This window comes from Rhodnius prolixus, unplaced genomic scaffold, assembly GCF_049639745.1.
Source record: "Rhodnius prolixus isolate KJV_2025 unplaced genomic scaffold, Rpr scaffold_4, whole genome shotgun sequence".
In the NCBI taxonomy this organism is placed as follows: Eukaryota; Metazoa; Arthropoda; class Insecta; order Hemiptera; family Reduviidae; genus Rhodnius; species Rhodnius prolixus.
The window spans coordinates 12,201,084-12,224,545 of NW_027411614.1; the positions used below are offsets into that span (position 1 = coordinate 12,201,084).

The 23,462-nt window shown below is 32.3% G+C and overlaps 1 long non-coding RNA gene across 5 annotated transcripts in view; it reads left to right on the forward strand.

Moving 5' to 3' along the window:
• Positions 1 to 17,465: 17,465 nt before the first annotated feature.
• LOC141455504 (uncharacterized) overlaps positions 17,466 to 23,462 on the forward strand; it is a 57,784-nt gene continuing 51,787 nt past the window's right edge. For 2 of the 5 annotated variants that reach the window (XR_012459313.1, XR_012459317.1), the window contains exons 1-2: positions 17,466 to 17,540; positions 17,619 to 17,747. This is a non-coding gene — a long non-coding RNA (uncharacterized lncRNA). The other 3 variants (XR_012459316.1, XR_012459315.1, XR_012459314.1) reach the window with 3 other exon arrangements.

A 23,462-nucleotide genomic window follows, 5' to 3' on the forward strand; every position in this document is an offset into this window, starting at 1 on the left:
GACATCATTTCGGGTAAATCGCATTTGAATACATGTAACAAAACTTTGATTATCCATTTGTTCGTTCATTTTTCGGAAAAAATCAATAATTAAATGAATAGATTACAATTGTTAACTCAAAACATTTTGACTGGTAACATTACCAAAGGTTTTCTAATTTAAAAAAATAAATAATCTAAAATCTTTTTCTAAAATAGAACAAATGTGATTGTTTATTGTTATAAAGTTTCTCTTATTTTTTTAAATCAGTTCTCTGCCTGCTTCCATTCTTTACAATGAAGGTAGAGAAGTTTAGCTTTCACAAGTTATTAATAATTATTTTTTAACTATAATTAATATTCCGCTATTTTATAAATACTGCATTAAATGCCGTAATATTTATTTAACTTTACAAATTGACTAGTTCACAATATATAATGAAATAACTAAAGAGAGTAAGATACTACTTATGGCCTAACAGGAAAAATACAATTGTAAATACCTTATTTAAGAAAAATAAATAAATTAATTAAAAATATGACTATCAAATGACTTTTTTTTAACAAAATTCTGAAGTTAGCTTATTTAACAATTTTTAGACTATTCGACATCTGGCGTCTTTCAGTTGTACATTTTATTATGTATGGATTAAGAGATTACATTAAAAGTGATGAACCTTCAAGTTTAAAATCATTAAGTTGTTTTTAATGTAAGATGTATTTTTCACAATATGTATGTTTTTATGTCGGTCTTTGAATCAAACTAATCAAGTGTCATGGCCAGGGGCGAAAAACTAACATATTTCACCATACATTTCTCTTATTATTGCATTATTTAAATCCAAGGCTAATGTACTTGTTAACAACCAAATCCAATACCACACTATAACTTAGGTTTGCGTTCCGCGCCACTAATTTAAGTCCGCAATGAGGCTTATCTTAGAATATTTCAGCAATGGTAATCATCGGCTACAATATCCAGTACTTCACCACTTTCATTTCTTCAATATCGACAGAAGTTTGGGTTGACACTTCCTTCAATTTGATCCACCAGCCTGATAACAGATGCATTCAGAACGTTCTCACTCAAGAAAAGTCTCCTGTCTGATTTTATGTTGTTGCAATAAGATTCGCAGAACTTCAGTTCCATAAAAACTCATCGGAATTAGTTGAAGAGCAAGAGAACTAAGTTCAATAGATTTGGTTCTATCTATTACAGAAATGCCAGTTACAAGTCTCCAACTTTTGATCTTGATAAATCCAGTTTTGCTTGACAGTACATCTCTCAGGTACACAAGAGCATTGAAGAGATCATCCTTGCTATCCAAGCTCCATAGCAGTTAAGGAGAGCCACATTTTAAATAAGGCATGGAATACGAAGTCATGATGTTCACGAAGCAATTTACAGTTTGAATCTGTAATTGTGACGAACACTTCCATAAAAGTTGATCACCCGTTCTAGTTTAATGTTGGTTTATTTGGAGAAATGTAAATTCAGGTCCTTTCATATTCTTGCAACAGATCTACAGATTGAAATTTATTTTATATCTTGCCATGCGAAAGTTTGAATCCCTCATCCAAACGATGTGCCTAAATCTTGAAGAGAATTCATTTCAATGGAATTCAATTTCGAGCCTCAAAATAATGCTTTATGACAGTGTGTCAGGTACATTATTGAACTTTTGTATAAATTATCTTTGTTAGCAATGATCCACTTTGTTTAACCGCTTAATTAATGGCACACAAAAGCAATTCTTCATTAAGGTTGTTTCAACAGATGATTATAAAACAAACTTCTATGTTGCTGCACATTATATCTCCTTAAATAAGGTTGTTCAAGAAGTTAATTGTCAAAACAAAATCATCTCTAAAAGTTCTTAACTCAGGCTCTAAACACTTTATATCCATACATCATAAATTGTTACAAAAAATTAAAAATTTTACATCGAGGAAAATGTAAAAACCCGTACATCGCTTAAAAATAAGAGTAAATTTATTGCCATGAAGTCGATTTTTATCATTATTTGACATAATTCATATTCAGCTGACCAAAAATAATATTCAAACAATTTGACGGTTAAAAATCCATAAAATATTTACAGCAAAATGTTTTCAATTAAAAATTAACTTTGACTCCCTATTATTCTTTTATTTTTAATGAACAATTTGAGTTTCATTGATTAAAGGCTACATAATATATATGCATATAATAAAAGACTGCATAAGCATATTATGATTATTTAAAATGATCAGAATTTTTTATTCCATAAATTTTTCGAATAATGTAGTAAAAGTCCATTAGATTAAACTTAGAAGGATGAAAATATACTATTTTTTAGTAAAAGTTTTACAAATAATTTTATTTATTTACGGTGAATATTAAAATCCATCGCCTAAAATTCACTGCCACAAATACTTCAGCGTTTTTAAAACTTAATTACATCAAAACTAGTTTTTGCTTCCTGAATTCGGAGCTGAAATTTTGCCTGAGTACCCAGTGAACTTACATTAAAGCTAATCCAGTAAACATCCCTTCTTCATCAGATAGTGAGCTGTAAGAGGACCCTAGAAAAAGAAACTGAAGGGTAGGCAGACAGCTGGATTCAATCCTGGAAAACTACTTGGGAACCTGACCACTGAACTAATTCCTTCTTTAATATTTAAAACAATACTAATTTTAAGTAATAACACTAATCATTATTATTATTAGGGGGATTAGCTGAAAGGTTAGCGTATTGGATTCCCACGCAGAGGTCAATTATGACATCACCCTGCCTTACGCCGAAAATAAAAGAGAATGTACCTTTCTCATTACGATACGATATCTATCGCAAATCTATCAATGTAAACATGTAACAGTTAGTACGATCTATGGGAATATGTATTATTTAAGATTATTGGTATCTATGCGATACTCAGAGTAAACTAATTAATATATAAGGACATGCAATTATGGATATAATTGTTAGTCAAGGATTAGTCAATTAGAAGTAGCCTGAATTTAAATGTTCTAAATTTGTGTATAAAATATCAATAAAAGTTTTTTTGTGATCCTGCTAGTCGCGATTCTTTAATTGGTGCCCGAACGCAGGGACTTGGAAACGTGAAGTGCTATCTTAATAGTTAATTCCAAGTCGAACTTTCTAGGCAAAGAAGTAAGCTACAAGTCTTATTACTAATTTTCCAAACATCGTTCATGAATCACTCAAGATACAAGGCGACAAGTTTCTGCAAAGTTAACTTCGTATCCTGAAGAACTAGAAGAATCATCCTTAGAAGTCATCCCAGGTAGTACTGCAGTTTTCAAGAGATTCCGACGAAATATTAACAGGAATTGGAGAACCACAGAAAGCCTGACACATCAAGACTCAAGGTATAAAACTATATGATTATACAAATTGACAAACTTAGTAATTTATTTAATAACTTAAATACTAATAGTAACAGTAGTAATAATTGCAATTATTGCAATAACAATCAAGTAGAAACAATGGCCATGACTTTAACTAAAGAATTTTATAAAAGAATACCAATTTTTGACGGTAATCCCTCTGAATTAGTTATTTCTACAAGTAAAGTAGAAAATTTATTCGGAACGTTTTGTAGAGACAACAATCCTCACAGAATTCAGAATCATTTAACATTATTAGAAGAAGTACAATTAAGACTTGTTGGGGAAGCTCGACAATGCCTTTACGAGCAAGAATTTACAACGGTAGCGCAACTCTTAGACAGACTAAAATCACAGTTTAAAGACTCGAGAACAACAGAACAACTTAAACTAAACTTATTTAACACGAAACCTAATCCACGCGAACATCCATTCGACTTTTTAAAACGAGTACAACAAAAAACATTAATACTAGCGAGAATTCGTGTAGATGACGGACACGGACGGTGAAAGAGAAGTAACTAGATACACTCTATCCCACTTACATCCCAGAATTCAAGACAGTTTTAGACACATGATCGTAGATGATTTAAACACCATAATAAATACTTTAAATAAATAACGACAACTCGGACTTAGTAGAACAAATCTACCCACGGACACGACAAGAAACTAGCACTAAACACTACAATTACCATCAGGACTTCAAGCCATGGACAAATTTTAAACCTCCAAGGGAGACATTCCGACCAAATTACTCTTATAACCGCTACGAACAACCAAGACCAAAATATAAATATCAAAGACCTAACTTCAATCGAAACGACTTCTAACAAAACACAACTTGACCAAACTGGCAAAATCCCCCAAAATTCGAAACGCCACAGATAAACATATCACAAAACACAGTTTCAATGAGAACAGTACGAAGCAATCAACGAAACTTTCACACACAACATGTAGACGAAGACAAAACGGAATTAAAAAATAAAATTGACCAACTAGAACAAAAGCTGGATCATTTTTTAGACTTAGGCTCGCCCAGCAGCAGACCGCTGAATTTAGATTGTTCCTAACTGACAGCAAACTACCACATTTTCAAGATCTGACTGGCAAAACTTGGCTAATCGACACAGGCTCTACGAAAAATTACATCAACTCAAATTCCGTACCGGTAGGAATTAAAACTAAATCCGAAGATTTCACAATTGTAACTCCAACAGGACGCGAGAATGGCAAGAGTTCAGTCGAACTAGACCTAGCTCCATTATTTGGGTTCAATGATGAAACGAAAGTTAAATTTTACATTTATCCATTTAGCAAAGACTGTTATAAGGCTACGAAACAATGAAGAATATAGATTTGAAAATAAATGTTAAGAAGAATGAAATTAATTTAAAAGATAATAAAGGAAAATAATATACTAAAGAAAACAGAAGCTAAATGCGACGATATTAAAGAAAATGGTTTTTATGAAATAGACTTGCATGACAAAGAAAAGAATTAATACGAGCGGGACATATGTCTCATAACGAGCTGGACAAATTATCAGAAATTATAAGCAAGTATCCCAATATAATTAAAGAGGAAAAAGATAGTATGAAAAGTACTAATCTAATTAAACTTAGAATTAAATTAAAAACAGATAGACCAATTTATAGTCAAAATTATCGATACCCTCAACAATTTAAAGATTAAGTAGACGAAGAAATAAAGAAATTATTAAAAGACGGCATTATTCGCGAAAGAAACTTTTCGTACAACTCCCCGGTCTGGATAGGATAGTAGCTAAGAAACCAGACGCGAGTGGTAAAAATAAAATAAGAATGGTCATCTTCTATCAAAAACTAAATCAAGAAACCATAAAATAAAATAAATAAATAAAATAAATAAATAAATTAAATAAATAAAACCATAAATTCCCACTTCCAAACATCGAGGATCTTTTAAACAAATTAGAAGGATCAAAAACGTTTTCCATAATAGATTTAGCATCTGGGTTTCATCAGATCGAAACGTAACCAGAAGATATTGGTAAAACCGCGTTCAGCACAAACACAGGACACTACGAATTTCTTAGGATGCCTTTCGGACTGTGTAATGCACCACCAACTTTCCTAAGAGCTATGAACGCAATGCTCTCAAACACTCCAAATACACTAGTTTACATGGATTTTTTTTTTTTTTTTTTGGCGCATCAACAGCTGAGGTTATTAGCGCCCGGAGCTTTTTCCAGTGCACTGCCGGCCTCCGGACAGTGTTCTCTCGTTACAGACAACACTGTCCATCACCGGACAGTGAGCTGTAAGAAGCTCCTAGGAAGAGAAAATCTAAGGGTCAGCTGCTGGATTCGAACCCGGGACCTCCGCGTGGGAGTCCAGTATGCTAACCTCAGCTAATCCCTTCCCTACATGGATGATATTATTGTTTATTCTAAAACTAAAGAAGAGCACAATGTAATTAATGTTAATTAATTAATGTTAATGTAATGTAATGTTAATATTTCCCACCCTAGTAGAAATCATAATGGACAATGGAAAATAATACAACAATATCGTAAAAGAACTTCTAAAGTTACATATATAACATTCAAGACTACACTACACCTAATCACTCAAACTCACTAGGACTTCTTAACAGAACACACTGTATACTCATCGAATTGCTTAGGACTTTGCAAAACACGCACAAAGGCGAATCGTTAGAGAAACCACTACATTTAGCTACTCACGCATTTAAAAACACTATAAATCAAAACTTAAAAATCACACCGAACGAAATTACATTTGGGATAAAAAACGACATAAGCTACTATGATGAAATCCAACAGACAGAACTAATAAATAAATATAGAAACGAACTTGACTTACTACTTAAACTAACAAGAAATAAAATCATGACAGAAAAGGAAACGCGAAAGAAAACCCTCAATGAAAATCGGGAAGTACCCGAAATACCGGACGTTATTTACTGCAGAAAACGTGCTAAAATAAAAGACGAAAATAAATACAAACCTGTAATACAATTTAAAGACGTTACTAGGAAAAATAAACTAATCAAAGTAAATAAAGACGACGTTCAAAGACAAAGGAAAATATACAATTCCGTTTCAGATGCTGACCAAAATACTGACAATATTAACATGGACACTAGTTAAGGGATAACAGGTGACAGGCATTACGATCGCCCCAGGAATGGTACTTCTAAGAGGACAGAACTCTTATATAATTAAAGACTATTTTACTACGTTTCACTGTGTAAATTACACCAATATCTTACAAGAACTCCAATCAACTAGAGATCAAATTGAAGCCTTGCCTAATATTTCAACTAAAGCAATAACTTACAAATTATTAAATCTTGCTGAACAGAAACTACAGACTCTAAGCAATAAACATACTCGAACGAAAAGAGGACTTATCAAACGACTGGAAAGCGCGATCAGTTGGTTAACACGAAACATGGACGCCAATGACAAACGAAAATATGACACAATTATTAACCAATTAGAACAAAATAATCAGCACATTGAACATAATGTAGAAAAGAACTTAAGCTTAAACAAAAACATATTAAAATCCTTTCAGCATGACATTAACTTACTGAACGAAAACAATAGGAAAACTAGTACACTCATCAATTCCCTGAACAAAGATACTCACCAAATACATTTAAACGAACTTTACACAATTATAAACTATCTCTACATCCGTATGACTGACTTAGAAAACTCGATTGAATATTGTAAAAATGGAATTCTGCATTCCAACATACTGCCACAAGATGAAATAAATAAGCTCAACATTGAAAGCAATGGTTTAATATCAGAAGATTTGAAAGTAATTTGGGAAACCAGCAAAGTTGTTTGTTCTTTAAACAAAAATACAGTCTATTACTTTGTTTCTATTCCAAAGAAAGCGAAATCTCACTAAACTATGTACTTATTATCCACACCAAAGCTAATAAATCAGAAAGATGTAAGCGTGCATTATTTAAATTAATTGATACACATTTTTAATAATACCTACTATAAAGCTGCATGCATTCATGTTAACAAGAACTATTATTGTACTAAACCTGTTAAAGTTACAGATACGAGGGGGTACCCAAAAAAAACCGGAATTATTTTTTAAAAGCTATTTATTTACAAATTTTTTACAGAACAACCTTATCCCCTTCAAAATACTCTCCATTACAACTAATACATTTGTCCCACCGGTGCTTCCACTGTTCGAAACATTTTTTGTAGTCATCTTTAGAAATGGCTGACAGCTCCTTCTTCGTTTTTTTCTTGACCTCTTCAATGTTGACAAATCGGTGACCTTTCATGCCCTTTTTCATGCGTGGAAATAAGAAAAAGTCGCACGGAGCCAGGTCAGGCGAGTAAGGTGCGTGGGGCAGCGGAACCATGCCATTTTTAGCCAAAAACTGTGTAACAGAGATGGCTGTGTGTGCAGGTGCATTGTCGTGGTGGAAGAACCAGTCTCCTGTTTGCCACAAATCGGGTCTTTTTTGGCGAACACTATTGCGCAATCTTTTCAAAACTTCCAAATACAAGGTTTGATTGACGGTCTGACCTGGGGGGACAAACTCTGAATGGACTACGCCTTTGGCATCAAAAAAGCAAATCAGCATTGTTTTGATGTTTGACTTGACTTGACGACATTTTTTTGGTCGGGGTGAAGATGACGTCTTCCATTGGCTCGACTGTTGCTTTGTTTCTGGGTCATAACCATAGCACCATGGCTCATCACCAGTAATGACCTTTGACAGAAAGTCTGGATCAGTTTCAAGCTGTTGTTTCAAAGCACGACATGTTTCAACTCGATGTTCTTTTTGATTGTCAGTCAGAACTCGAGGAACAAACTTGGCAGCAACCCTTTTCATCCCCAAATCTTCCGTTAAAATTCGCTGAACCGAGCTCCAAGATAACCCACTACTCTCTGACAGTTGATCAATTGTCTGTCGACGGTCTGTGAACACCAGCTCTCGAATTTTTTCAACATTTTCGTCGATTCGGGCAGTTGATGGACGTCCAGAACGAGGTTTGTCATCAATCGACATGTCGCCATTTTTAAACCGAGTAAACCACTCGTATACTTGAGTTTTCCCCATAGCGTCATCTTTTTAAGCTGTTTTCAACATTAAAACACTTTCAGCAGCATTTTTGCCGAGTAGAAAACAAAATTTCAGAGCTGCACGTTGTTTACTTAAACTTGCCATCATAAAAAACGAAAAAAGAACAAAACAGCGCTGGTAAAAACAATCACTGCAGATGAACAGAACAAGCCAGGCAGACAACACAGGCAGGACTGAACTGGCAAGGAATTGCGCTATACACGTCCAGCGGCAGAAATGCGTACTACATAAGCTCCATGCGCGGCAACGCAATTCCGGTTATTTTTGGGTACCCCCTCGTATGTGCAAGCTCCAAATATTATCAAAGGGCAGCTTAAATTATTGTAAAACCATAAGCGTAAATTTAAAAACTTTCATAAAATATATTCCTGACATTAATGCTTATCTATCGTTCAATCATTCTAGAATAAGCATAAAGAACAATACCGATGTACATTTCGCTTTCCTACCTAGAGTGGCTATAGTAAAATTAAATAATGATGAAGAAATCATAGAATACCCTAATGTAATAAAATCTTCGATCGATGCTGATTCTATAATAAATTTCTCTGCGGAAATAAAAGAAATTATACCATATAATGTAACTTTTCAAGAATTAGAAAACGTGAATCTAACTGAAATTAATTTACAGAAACTAGACGATTTTGTTTTATTGGATTTAAGCATTACTATAAAAATATTAACCGCCATCACAAGCTATTTATTACTATTTAATATTATGTCAATTTGTATGCCATATATCAAAAGCAAAATGCAAACCTCAGAAGGGCAACATGCCGAAGCCATACAACTACGACACCTAGTACCTCCAAGTGCACCTGTATTGGATATTAAATGGGCACCTTCACCATCCTAAGAATCTTCAGAGGACTTCAGAGCTTCAGAAGGGAGAATTTATGACGCCACCCTGCCTTACGCCGAAAATAAGAGAATGTATTACTATAATTTATCTATCGCAAAGCTATCAATTAAACATGTAACAATAAGTAATCTGTAGAAATATGTATTATCTAAGATTATTGGTATCCATGCGATACTCAATGTAAACTATAATTAATATGTAAGGACATGCAATTATTAGAATTAGTCAATTATTAGTCAAGGATTAGTCAATTAGAATTAGTCTATATTTAAATGTTCTAAATTTGTGGATAAGACATCAATAAAAGTGTTTTTACACTGCTAGTCGCGATTCTTTAATTGTTCCAGGTTCGAATCCAGCTGCTGACCCGTAGATTTTCTCTTCCTAGGAGTTTCTTACAGCTTACTGCTCGGTGATGGTAAGTGTGTAACGAGAGAACACTGTCCGGAGGCCTGAAGTGCTTTAAAAAACGCTCCAGGCGCCAATAACCTCAATATGTTGACGCACCTTAAATCAATACAAAATAAATAAATAAATAATAATAATAAAAGACTTTTGAAAAGTAGTATATATATAATAAATATTCAGATGAAAAATTTGAATATATTATATTTTAAACATATACGAGTATGTTTTAATTCAATTGACGCTTTGCCTGATTTAATTTATTTTCCATTAGTTTCTCGTATACTTTGCCCTCAACGCTGTATCAATTTTTATTTTTACTTCATTACAGAAGTTTTGTTTAGAACAACCTCTACTTATTGGGTGATCCGGGGATGACGTAGACATTGATGAGCCAAAGTACGGGAAGTATGGGAAATACAATATATTAAAGTTCGAAGTAGAGGACGGCGGTTTTCTGGTACTTTTTAAAATGGGCAAAAAATACAGTGTTTCTACGAACTAATCATAAACCAACCAACTGTCTAACACTATGGTGAGTGTAATACGGATTCTCCCGGAACACTGTAATTTCCTTGCGAGTTTAACTTAATAACCCAAGCGAATAGCTAAAAATGTCTACAACTTACAGAGATTAAGGAATTAGAGTATCCAATTTGCCTAGAAATCCAAAAAGTCCAGATTTTCTCTAGACACCTAGAAAATAAATATCCATAAAATGTCCAGTAAAAACAAAAAAAAAAAATACTAAAAAGTGAGGAAATGGAGAATTTAAAACTGTCTCTGTTAAAGAAATAATTCATGATTTGGTAAATCCTAAATGTTGCCTTCAGTCGTAGCTATTTTGCTTGATCCAAGATTCAAGAATTTAAATTTTCTAAATTACCCATCTTGTGGAGCAGTTATATCTAATGTTAATACTAACTGAAGCTTCAATTCTTGTTTTGAATTTCATTGATGGATCGAGATCAGGCAAATTTTAGAGCCATCGTACGGAAATAGTACAAAAAACAAAACAAAAAATATTGAAAGTTTTCTTGATTTTTGAATTTTACTTTTTGAAAGAGGATTTACTAACCTCCAGTAAATACTGATATGAATCTGTTGTAGAGGTATTTGGTGCTTCAAAAGGATCGATGAATCCAATTCTAGGGATGACAGTAAAAATCGATGAGGCACAATATCACATGTCACATGGCTACAGATGTCCGACAATAAAGATATGAATGTTGATATAGATATAGATGATGGACCGGGTTTACCGTTCTTTAGAAGTAGAGATGCGAATGGCAGAAAGAGAAGTTGCAAGATACACTACATCCCACTTACATCCTAGAATTCAAGACAGCTATAGGCACATGATTGTAGACAGTTAATTATAAACACGACAACTTTGACTTAGTAGAACAAATCTACCCGTGCACACGACTAGAAACTGGTACTAAACATTACAATTACCATCAGAACTTTAAACCACAGAGAAATTTTAAACCTCCAAGGGAGACATTCAGACCTAACTATTCTTTTAATCATTTCGAACAACCAAAACAACACCATGTTCATTGACCTAACTTTAATCGAAACGACTTCCAACAAAACACAACTTGGCCAAATTGGCAAAATACCCCTAAAATTCGAAATCATGCAGATGGACACATCACAAAACACAATTTCAATGAGAACAGTATGAAGTAATCAACGAAACTTTCATACACAACATGTAGACGAAGACAAAACAGAAATAAGAAATAAATTGACGAACTAGAACGTAAGTTGGATCATTTTTTAGACTTTTAGGCCCAGCAGCAGACCGCCGAATTTAGATTGTTCCTAACTGACAGCAAACTACCACATTTGATCTGACTGGCAAAACTTGGCTAATCGACACAGGCTCTACGAAAAACTACATTAACCCAAATTCCGTACTGGTAGGAATTAAAACTAAATCCGAAGAGTTCGCAATTGTAATTAATAAATATCAACTTTTTAGGGTCGTAACTATAAGTCAGTATAGTTAGGAAGTAGTCTGTATTTAAAATGTTCTAAGTTTGTGTATAAAATATGTACTATATATATTTTAATTATTTTATTTAGCAAACGTTTTATACAAATAAACATTCGATTGTGCCACAGAGCTGGCTGAATGTCACAACCGGGATGACGAAATTAGAGAAACCAGCCAGTGCTGGAACACGAAGTGTAAGTTTGTTTCGCACTATAGTCGAAATTTTACTAAAGCTATAGAGAAACTGTCACTTTTTGTAGTATTGTTCGTGCGCAAAAAGAGAAATTATACGGGAGAGAAACAAGAATGTAAGTAAATCGCTTAAATTAATATGTTACAATAATCATAGAAAAGAGAATTCAAAAAAATAGTAGTTTTTCACTGAAATCATTCACTATAGTCCTTACTTTACTACAAACATTTCCCTACAGACAACAAGTAGCTATAGTGGGAGTCGAACAGAGGATTATCCTCTTACTAGACAGCCACCAAAACAAATAATTTAGAAGATTTGACAAAGTATGTAAAATCATATTAATTTTAATACAAAATAATTGTAAAATAAGTAATAGTAAACTTTATGTAGTTACTTACAGCCCATGACTCTTGTTACTTCACACAATGCTGCATGTCGATTAGCTTAACTTAACTGACTGACTGACTGACTTAATGAACTGAATGTTATAACAGTTCTGCGCCAGCTATTTAAATGACCATTCCTGATGTAAACACCCCCTTTTCTTTTTAAGCGATGGAGAGAGGGTAAAAAGGGTCTTTCCTCCGATTTTTCCTTTGTAAGGAGTTATCTATACTGCCCCTTTTGTGTTTTATGGAACAAATGCAGGGTTCATGTGACCAAATTCTGTGATATCTACGATTATTTATAAAAAAGAAATAAGTTTCGTTACTTTCAAGTTAGAAGTAACTCATACACCTTCTTTTAAATTAAAAAAAGTGTAAGTACTTCAAACAGAAATACTTTAAAAAAAATGACTTTACAATAAAAATCATTTAATTTTTTACAAAACCTGAATTACAATTACTGTTGTATACCGAAGTACATTATTTGTAGAATGAAATAAAATAAAATGAAAAATAATCAAGAATTGATTAAAAAATAAATAACGAAAAAGGTTAATATAAAATAATATAGAAGTTCACAAAGGCATAACCTAAATAACAAAAACAACAAAACAAAAGTTGAATTCAAAACTTCACTTATAAGTTTATAGAAATACAGAACATGTACGGAAGTATTTTAAGAAATAGAAAGTTATAGAACTTAAAGCAACAAATTTGAAAGACGGAAAACAAATCTGGAGGAATTTCCCAAGATTACTGAAATCGGGCAGCATTTCCATTTTGAGCTTCGCTGGAGGAACCCTGATAACTTATAAAAGTTTTTAAATAAATGTTTGGTGAGTATCAGCTAACTAGATGTACTTAATACTAAGTCCATTTTTTTAAGTTTTGAATTTGCTTTTTTCATTTGCTCCATCGATTTTTTTAAAAACCATTTTATAGTAGAATGGCTCCGGAAAATTTTAAAAAAAGGATTTGTTCGACGTTTCAATAGAGTGACAAATCAGTCAGCCGCTTTGGGAGGCTTAGATTAAACACAAACACCTTTTCAAAGTGAATCAAAGAAATTTCCAAATTATTTACTAGTTTATTTAACTGTAAGTTAATTGAAAATTAAAAATGGAAAGTATATTAAATAAAGACAATTTACAGAATACAGCGAGACAATAATGTTGGTTGTACTATGGCCAGCGGTCAATCTGTCAATTAAGTAACCCAAACTCTGACAATTCGCAAACAAATCTAAATAAATTAAATAATCGAAATCGTAACCTCCGCTCTGAGAGAAACGAAGAAAGTGAAGATAACTCCAGCCTGCTGTTGCCCACCACAATCACATAAAATATTTATTCTCTAATTTCACCACCCAGAAAATTTAAAAACAAAATTACAAAAAAAAAAAACACTCTTCATTCCTTTATGATTCACACTTGTGGAAACAGACGTGAAAAAGATAAATCCAAAAATAATTTAAAGGCAAGAGAAAACTGAAAATGAAAATACATCATATTTAGAACATAAATAATGAACAATTTCGAGTATTCGGTAGTAATTGTGGAGTACATGAAATTAGTGTGTAAATAGTTTTTTTCACATCAAGTTTTAAGATACTTCTTATATTCTGCAACATTATTACATTATAACTGATACCAAACGGAAAACTTGTAATAGTTTTAGGCCTTATTCTGGTGCCTACAATCTATTCGGTGATTTTGAATTCTCAAATGTTGAGAAAACTCAAAATTTTAACCTTAAATTTGAGTTTTAATTTAAATAAGCATATAAAACGTGTATCTCAGAGCGTCTCATTGAGATATTTACAATTTAGTTTTAACTAATTTCATTTTAAATTTTTCAGGCAAACCAAATCGTCAAGGTCAGCATAAATGGATATCTTTGTGTACTTCATAATGTTTCATAAAAATAGCATTTATCTATTATTCTCAAATGCAGCGAAAGCAAAAGACTCCCTATCTAATCGAGTGGGTTAAAGTACTCTCTTTTGTTATCATTTGCAAAAAGATAATTCTCATTATTACAAATTTCCCTGATGCCAGTTACCTCCCATTGTAAGCACTGTTACACTATCATTACAGAAATCAAATTACTATCCGCTTGGTTTAAATTAAGTGAAAAATACATTTTTAGACTTAGAAAGTTACTTTATAAAAAATTATTTTTTAAATATTTTCAAAAAATGAAATTAGAATAGTGACATTCTTCAATGCCTGCTTTTAAAATTGTGACGGTTTGGATTTTCATCTAACTTCAGAACCAGAGATTTGTAGGGAAAAAATTTACTTACCCATGGAAATCTCTGGCTAATTTTCAACGTACTTGCGTGTCCCAAAGCTCACTTTAGTAATTAATAATCTTCAACTAGTAGTAGAAGCGAATAGAGTTAGGACTTTTTGAAACTGGTTCTTTTTTTTTTAAACTTTGTCTCAAAAAATAAAAAAATATATGTATATAACTTAAATAGCGGCCTCATCGACAGAAGAGTAAAATTCTTTAGACCAACAATCCGATTCATTTGGTGGAGATGCAAATGCGTTCATAATTGCTCAAAAAGATTATTTCAATGTGGTAATACCAGTAACAGCATCCAGAGTCAAATATACACTGCTTAGTTACAGGAACCTATAAAAAGAACTGCAGCAACTACAGAAAATAAAACGTCAACAATATAGCTAAAGCAGAGAACAATTTAAGTTCTTGGGATTGCAATAATAAAAAAAGGAAAGGACATTGGAATCAAGGAGTTGTAAGACAACATATCCTTATCTATTCATTAGATTAACATTTCTGTGATTATATTTCTTTTACAGAACTCGTCAGTTAATAGTTTTGTAAAGAACTCTGATGCACATTTTATGTCCAGAATTAGTTATGAAGTATGGAAGAACAGAACAGCTCTAAAAAAATATTAATTTCTAAAAGTTTAAACAAACAATAAACAAGTTTTTTAATGAATAGAAATTATTTTAAAATAATGCATGCAAACAATCACTAATATTTGAATTATTTTCTCGAATAAAATGTTTTGAGAACATACCTCCGAATTGAAATTGAGTTGTGAAATATTCACATTAGGTACCTGTAGGTTACGGCACACACTTATGACACGTTTATTAAAATTAAATTGTTCTGCTAGTTGTAGACAATTTATTGCAATAAATCTAATCTAGAAATTCTAGCTGATCTACGAATTTACTCATTATATCATATCGATAATCCAATAGATAACAGAAAGTAATTTTAGGTACCTTGAATGCTACATCCCTCATTATCAATTGTAAAACTTCTTTCAATGAGATAATTTACTTTGAATCGATTTTATTTAATAAGTTTTTTTATTATTACTCGAATGACTAAATGACTTATTCTAGCGGATGAATTACACATAATTTTCTCTCAAAGCAATAATCAAACTTAAAAGGGTAACTTTCTTTAAATGAACCCGACAAAAATTTTGCAATTAAACTTCCCAAAGCGAAAGTGCCGCGTTAGTGAATGTTTTTGATCTTCTAAAAACTTGGAACATTAATTATTCACATAAAGATCTATTAAGTTTTATTTGAAACATTTTTCAGAAGAATCCTATTAAGATTCTGGCAGGAAGAGGTTGGCTTCTCTCTATCTTTGTAGTATTGGTGAAAACCTATAATCATTGGAATCTAGATTTCAAGTTTTAATGGAGCGTAGTTTTAACTTCTATACTACCTCATTATTTATACTTGTTCCAAAACCATCAATAATTGTGAGAAAATCAATCTTTGGAGAAAACTTACCCACTTATACTTGTTTTAATTGGAATAAGAGAAAGTCATTTGTGTGTTCACAAATTTATTCTGGTTTACAAAAATATACAAGAGAAAATGGAACTCACCAACATTTGCTGTTGCAGTGTTGAAGTAATTTTAATTAGAATCCACCACTAAAAGGGGATGATTTGCTAAATTGGAAGGTTGGAAGGTCGAAAGGTGGCCTGGATCAACATATTAGTTCTTTGAATACTATAAATAGTCTAGCTGGAATTTGTACATCCAATTATTAGTAAACAAGTATAACATATATTTATTTATGTTTCTCTTTAACGATTCCAACAAAAAATTATAAATCTAGTTATACGATGTACTCGTATATGTTACTTTCAACGGTAGAAACGACATTTTAAATTCAATTTAATACAAATTTTTCTAGATATATTTTTTTCTTTTTTTTAATTAGAACGCAGAATGCTAGTTTATGGTTAATATTGGAACAATCTTTTTTCTGCAACCATGTAGGGATAGAAGTATTTCACGCTTAGATATAACTAATGATTTTTTTTAATTCTTTCATGAAGACCTAACTTTTTCTTTAAAACATTTTTCCATTATTTATTTGGGGGGGAGTGGAACAGGTTTTGAATACAACAAATTAATCAAAAATATTAAAGTTCATTACGAATAATGTTTTGATACAAATATTGAAGAAAACCAGTTAACTAAAATTGTTACTTTGTAGAATTAAGATCGGTATTTTTTATTTAATTTTTGGGCTTCAGCAAATTTAATTAAACGTAATCGGCTAATGCTTTCAATGTAAGCAATTACTATTATCTCGAGTAAAATGTTTTGAGAACATACCTCTGAATTGAAGTTTAGTTGTGAAATAGTCACATTAGGTACCTGTAGATTACCGCACATATGTACTTAGACACGTTTATTAAAAATTCAATTGTTCTGCTAGTTGTAGACAATTTATTGCAATAATTGCAGTAACAGAAATCAGGTGTGTTCCATCAATTTTTTTTTTTAAATGCTTATCTGGCAGTAATAAACTCACCTTGAGATGCTGAGAAATGCATTTAGTAAATCCTTATTATAATTTTACTTGATGTGCCAACAAACAACATTATTCGTTCCGAAAAGCGGCACGTACCTTTTGGTATTCACCAGCCGACAGGTCTACAGATACCTCAAGGAGATAGATGCTGTTCCACAGAGCTCTCTGCAAAATAAATAAAAATAATATCTCAGTAGATTAGATAATGGATGGGTAGTTTGTATAAATAAAAGGTAAGAAAAACAAAATTTTTTAAGAAGATTTCTTCGTTAATACTTTTTAGATCTGTATAATTTGTTCATTTTTCAAACAAAAATATTCCACCACTAAAAGGTATTCATGCAAAAAGTGAGTAAAATACTCAACTATGTCTTCACTTCTTTATACAACTATCTGAAAGTGTCAATCGTAAGTTTTTCTTTTTAGATTTTAAAATAGACTGTAGTCAAAGAGGGCATAGAACAGGATAGCTGTAGCGTTTCTGACTTACACTGTAATACCATGTCTCATCAACAGTAACAAAGCTTCTCACAATTCAGTTTCGTATTGTTTTTGGTCAGCCAACTCCTCTTTGCGTTAACTATTTTGCATAAAGCTTTCCTTAAATAAATAGCTAACCTAAAATGTATTGCACTGTTTCTTTTTATAACCTATAATGACAAATTTTTAATTGCCAATTTTTGAATGCTGCATTCTCGATATTTTTATCTGTGTTTGCGGTTTTAGGCCGTCTTTCACTTTCACATATTCCATCTTCAAGAAAATTACGATTAAATTCAGCCTCTAATTTCTTCACTGCTGGAAAATTTTGGTTAGCAGTAAACCAAGATTAAAAGAATTTGACTACGGGCAGAGCTATTCCAATTCATACAACGTAATACACACAATACGTTCACTTTAAAAAGTCATATAAATATTAACATACATTACCGACATATAGTACCAAAAACAAAATTTCATTGATAGTAGTGCTATCTCTGTTTAAGGCCGAGAACGTTTTACCATTCTGTTGTATAGTAAACTTGAAAGCTATTTTTATTAATGGCTTTCACGATGCACAGATAAAACCGTTTCTGAATAATTTTGTATGAGTTTTGAATAACTACAGTTATTACAAAACAGTTTTAATGAGAGGAATGAATGCATATCAATCACTGACTTCTATTCTTCTTCTAATTATCAAATATTCAAGTTAACGTACAAAGGTTGTTTAGATAATTAGTGTTCTTGACATAGACAAGTTAAAGAAATTTCCCTGTACTGGCGAACCAAGTGTGTCAGTTTCATATCTTTATCTTTAAGTTCCCTTTTACTCAAGTTCTTCAGTTAATTATTAGAGAATATTTTCCACATAATATTCTCTGTCAGTATCAATTTTTCCTCTTACTGATTTTATTCTATACATTTACTCAATATTTTTCTTTCACTCTATTGAACACCAGTCCTCTTCTCTCTTTCATTGTTATTCTATAAGAAATTGTGGTTATGCTAGTGACATGGAGAGAACAAGTTACGATAGGAGGGAGTTTATATTGTGACAAGTTAACAGTTAAATAGAAAGCATTTTCTGTAATGGGGAAAGAAATGTTACTATTGTTTTTCTAGAGATCTCTGAACAATAGTTCTTATAGCTCATTCAAACTTTTGCTGACCCAATACACGTCTATCTGATCAGATAAGGGTCACATCATCTTAAACGGGAAATAGCTCTGGCCTTGACATTGGCTCTAGCTTATAAGTACAAAATAAATAAAAAATTGTGTAACATTCGTACATCTTCATATTAAAACTGTCCGGTAGGACAGTTGTATAAGGGTTGACCATCAAAAACTGCACGAAAAAGTGTAACGTTGAAAAACACCCAACTTTGACAATTTTTTTCTATTTTTCTATAAAAGATAAAATTCCCAAATTTTCTTTATAATATAGGGCAAATCCTCCTTTATAACTGTAATTTTTTTGCAACCACCCAGATCTAATAGGTTTCGAGAAAAAAGTTGCCGAAAATGAGCAAAAACGGCTTTTTCAAAAAATGTTCTTGTTCTTGTTCTTCTTCTTCTTCTTCTTCTTGTTCTTGTTACCTTTTTTGTAAACAACGTAGCGCCTAAACGCGTGAACCGATTTTCATGAATGAGGTGTCATTCGATTCGGAATTTTATGTAGATGTGCCTTTTGGGGGTCTCGGCCCTGTACATTGAATGGGAGAGGAGTTAGCCCCCTTTATGTAAGGCCCCCTCCAAAATTATTATTACTAATTACTCTGTAAATCTTGGCCCGATTTTGATAAAATTTGGTAGGATGATAGGGTTAGGGCTCCCCTACCTAACAATAAAGCGACGATCTGCTCTTACACTTGTTAAGGGGAAGTATAGCAATCGTTTCAAATTATCGACACGTGAACCGATTTTCATGAATGAAGTGTCATTCGATTCGGAATTTTATGTAGATGTGCCTTTTGGGGGTCTCGGCCCTGTACATTGAATGGGAGAGGAGTTAGCCCCCTTTATGTAAGGCCCCCTCCAAAATTATTATTACTAATTACTCTGTAAATCTTGGCCCGATTTTGATAAAATTTGGTAGGATGATAGGGTTAGGGCTCCCCTACCTAACAATAAAGCGACGATCTGCTCTTACACTTGTTAAGGGGAAGTATAGCAATCGTTTCAAATTATCGACACGTGAACCGATTTTCATGAATGAAGTGTCATTCGAATCGAAATTTTGTACAGATTTGTACTTTAAAAGTCTCGACGCTATGCCTCATAAGGAGGGGAGTTCGCCCCACCCAAATAAGGCCCTTTCTAAAACTATTATTACCAATATTTCTACAAAGCTTAGTCCGATTTTGATAAAATTTAGCACGAAGAAGTGATTAAAGCTCCTCTATGTGGCTGTGAAGTGCCATCATGCTCTTACACCTACTAAGAGAAAGTACTGCAATCGTTAAAATTATCAATGAGTGAACCGATTTACATCAATGAATTGTCGTTCGATTCAAAATCTTTGCCTTTTAGGGAGAAGTACTGTAATCGCAGTTTATTTTTCTTGCTCCTCTTAAAAGGAAGTACTGAAATCGCAGTTTAATTTTGCTATTTACGTACAAATACTTTCCTATTTTATTCAAAACGCTTTCTCAAAAAAATGGTTATTGAGGATGGTTTGGGGACCGCAACTATAATCATTCTTTAAAAAGATCTCTCCAGTGGTAGTTACGGTTCCGATTTAACACCTTATCAGGTTATAATGATAGAATAGCTTATTCCAAATTTTAAAAAATCTGTAAAGCAGACGTAACTTTGCAAATAGACAAAAAGGAAAATCTATCCAAAAGGTACAAAAATCTCCTTAACAAAAACTTACAGTTTCAAAAGTTAAGTATAAGGGTTGATTAAACGCCAAAAGGTACACAAATCAGCAGTTCCCAACATTTCATTAATACTTCATTGATATAATTTAAGTAATTTTACTGCATTAACTTTTCCTTCACATTTTTTAGAATTTATTAGATGTCACAGACCCTTATGCTGGCCAGTTCATTCATAATATTTTTTTATTATAATTATGATAAAATGAGTGATGAATTATTCTGAGTAGTCACATATACATGCATGTTAAAGTAGAAAAAAACAAAGTTAGAGTCGGCCACTTTTTAAATTTCAATCACGGAGGATTCAAAACAATATTTCAGTCTTAAATTCGTCTTACCGAAATATTCGTGAGCACAAATAACATACATTTAATAACAAGTAGATTATTCAACAATATTTACTCATTTCTCAATTGTAATTTAATTTAGTCCCCCTAATTTTACTTATGGTAAAATACTGGAATAATTAGCTGTCCTAAAAATATGCATATCTTTATTTTCTTTATTTTATATTACATATATATAACATTGTGGGAAGAACACCTAGATTGAGAATGTAATTGAAGAAAACTATATTATTTGCGATAAAGCCAGATTATTTATTACTTATTATTACAAACGTTTGACTACAACATAAAATAACAATTACTTTAATCGAAGAATGAACTTAAACCAATGATTTTTATTTAAAAATAAAAATAAATGCATAAAATCATTGATGTAAAAAAAGTTTATGAATTTTTTAGCCTCTTATTTTTTTTATATTTTTTATAACGTTTTCTTTTTCACCTGTGATTAATAGTTTGATTATTATAGATAAATAGATATTACAGTCAATCTAAGTTAAATGGTGTGCTACTTGAGTAAATATTTTGTAGACGAAAATAGCCAGCATAAGGGTCTGTGACATCTAGTAAATTCTAAAAAATGTGAAGGAAAAGTTAATGCAGTAAAATTACTTAAATTATATCAATGAAGTATTAATGAAATGTTGGGAACTGCTGATTTGTGTACCTTTTGGCGTTTAATCAACCCTTATACTTAACTTTTAAAACTGTAAGTTTTTGTTAAGGAGATTATCTAGTAAAGTATAATAAAAGTTTATAAGTTTCCTTCACTCAAATCTTAATTTACAACCACTGTTGATCAACAGCGATTACCAAACCTTTCTTATTAGGTACCCCACTTTATACTTTGATTTATGCTTGTCAGTTTATGAAAAGAGTTATGCGACTTTGTCCAAGTTGAATCTTAAAATTCGACTCAAAGGTAAAAAAAGAAGAAGTTTTTTCAGTAATTAATGTAGAAAAGAGTTACGTTCTATGCATATTTTCTTAAATTCAACTCTTCTGTCAGTAGCTAAAAGGCCTACCTTACATCAGCGCCAGAAACCTTTAAAGCGAATTCAATTGTTCTACATCAGTCAGAGGGTGCCAAATTTAGAGGGTAAAGTGGATGTTCCAACAATTCGAAGCTCAAACTTTCATTTCTTCCGATACCCAGGGCTTTTCTACGAATATTTACATTCAATTGTACCAGAAGACTTGCTTACAACGATCTGACTTCATCCATTTTTCTGGGCAACGCCCTAGGGCATCCATCCATTATTTTGGTTGATGTCTCGTTAGTGGCGGGAACGAAAAAAATCAATTGGATCCTTTTTAAAACGGTCCAAACAATGTTGTATTTGTTTTTTGTCATTAAACAGTGCCCATCTGACACAAAGTATTCTCGCATTCAATACTTGATATAAAATAGATAATCCTGAAGTGCTATGGTGTCAATTACCACTTACACCTTAAAGCTTAAATAGCTGATCATCCAAGATTCTATTCAGCACTTTCTCTATGTTTTCATTAGTGGTTGCAGTTTCTTGATGACGAGAACCATCTTAAAGAGTGATAAGATCACTTTAAATACAACAGAAACAGAAGCTCATTGATTGATACGCCAAAAATTCGTACAATGAGAAAACTTTTCACTTTGCCCTAGTAAACAAACCATTTTTTGATATTTTAAGATGAATAGGTTTTTGTTAGGCCCTCGTTTATATTGAGATAAACTAACCTTTCATCCTAAACCAGCTGAATGCAACTGCGTGTGTGCACAGTGGAAATTCCAATATTAGGCGGTATTGTACAATAATCCTCTTTATCCATCTTGTTGTCATCCTATCTCAGCCGCAGGGCATTAAAAGCCAATTAACGCAGTCCACAATGAAAGGCTTCTCCCTTGTTCAAATTGGTCTCCACCTCTCACTCATTTAACAGTATCAATAAATATTACAACAGGCACATTCACATGGGATATGTACGCATGTAGCTGCCTGTAAACCCTTGTCGGTTTGGTTTCTGATAATTGATTCATTAGAAAGTCCGTCTCTTTTTTGGTGTATGATTTATTTTGCAACTAAACAACAGCCTTATAATCAAAACAAATGTTATATACAGTGGGGATGAGCGGAGAAAGCTACTAACATACAATAATGAAATCCGTTTAATTCTCCATACTGGCAAGTATCCATAACATTCGGTTATGCGTATAGAATCTATACTATAGATTGTCGCGTGGCAACCGCCACTTTAGGTTGTAATGAGGACATGAGAGATTTGTTTTAGAGGACATGTTGCGAATCAGGGAGTTGTTTAATTTGAATGGTAAAGAAATGTTTAAGTCAGAGTGATTGAATTATTGGAGATGGAACACTAACAATTAAAATTAGTGGTGTCTTCCTTTCACAACCTAAGGCTGAGCATGCCCGAATTAATATTTGTAAGAAAATATTTCTATTATTAGTCTTTACAAATATCCATCTGTCAGTAAACAGGTCAAGATTATAAAATTGTAGCACGTAAGGAACATAAAATACTTATAATTTTTATATTTTAAACTTCTTACCAAAT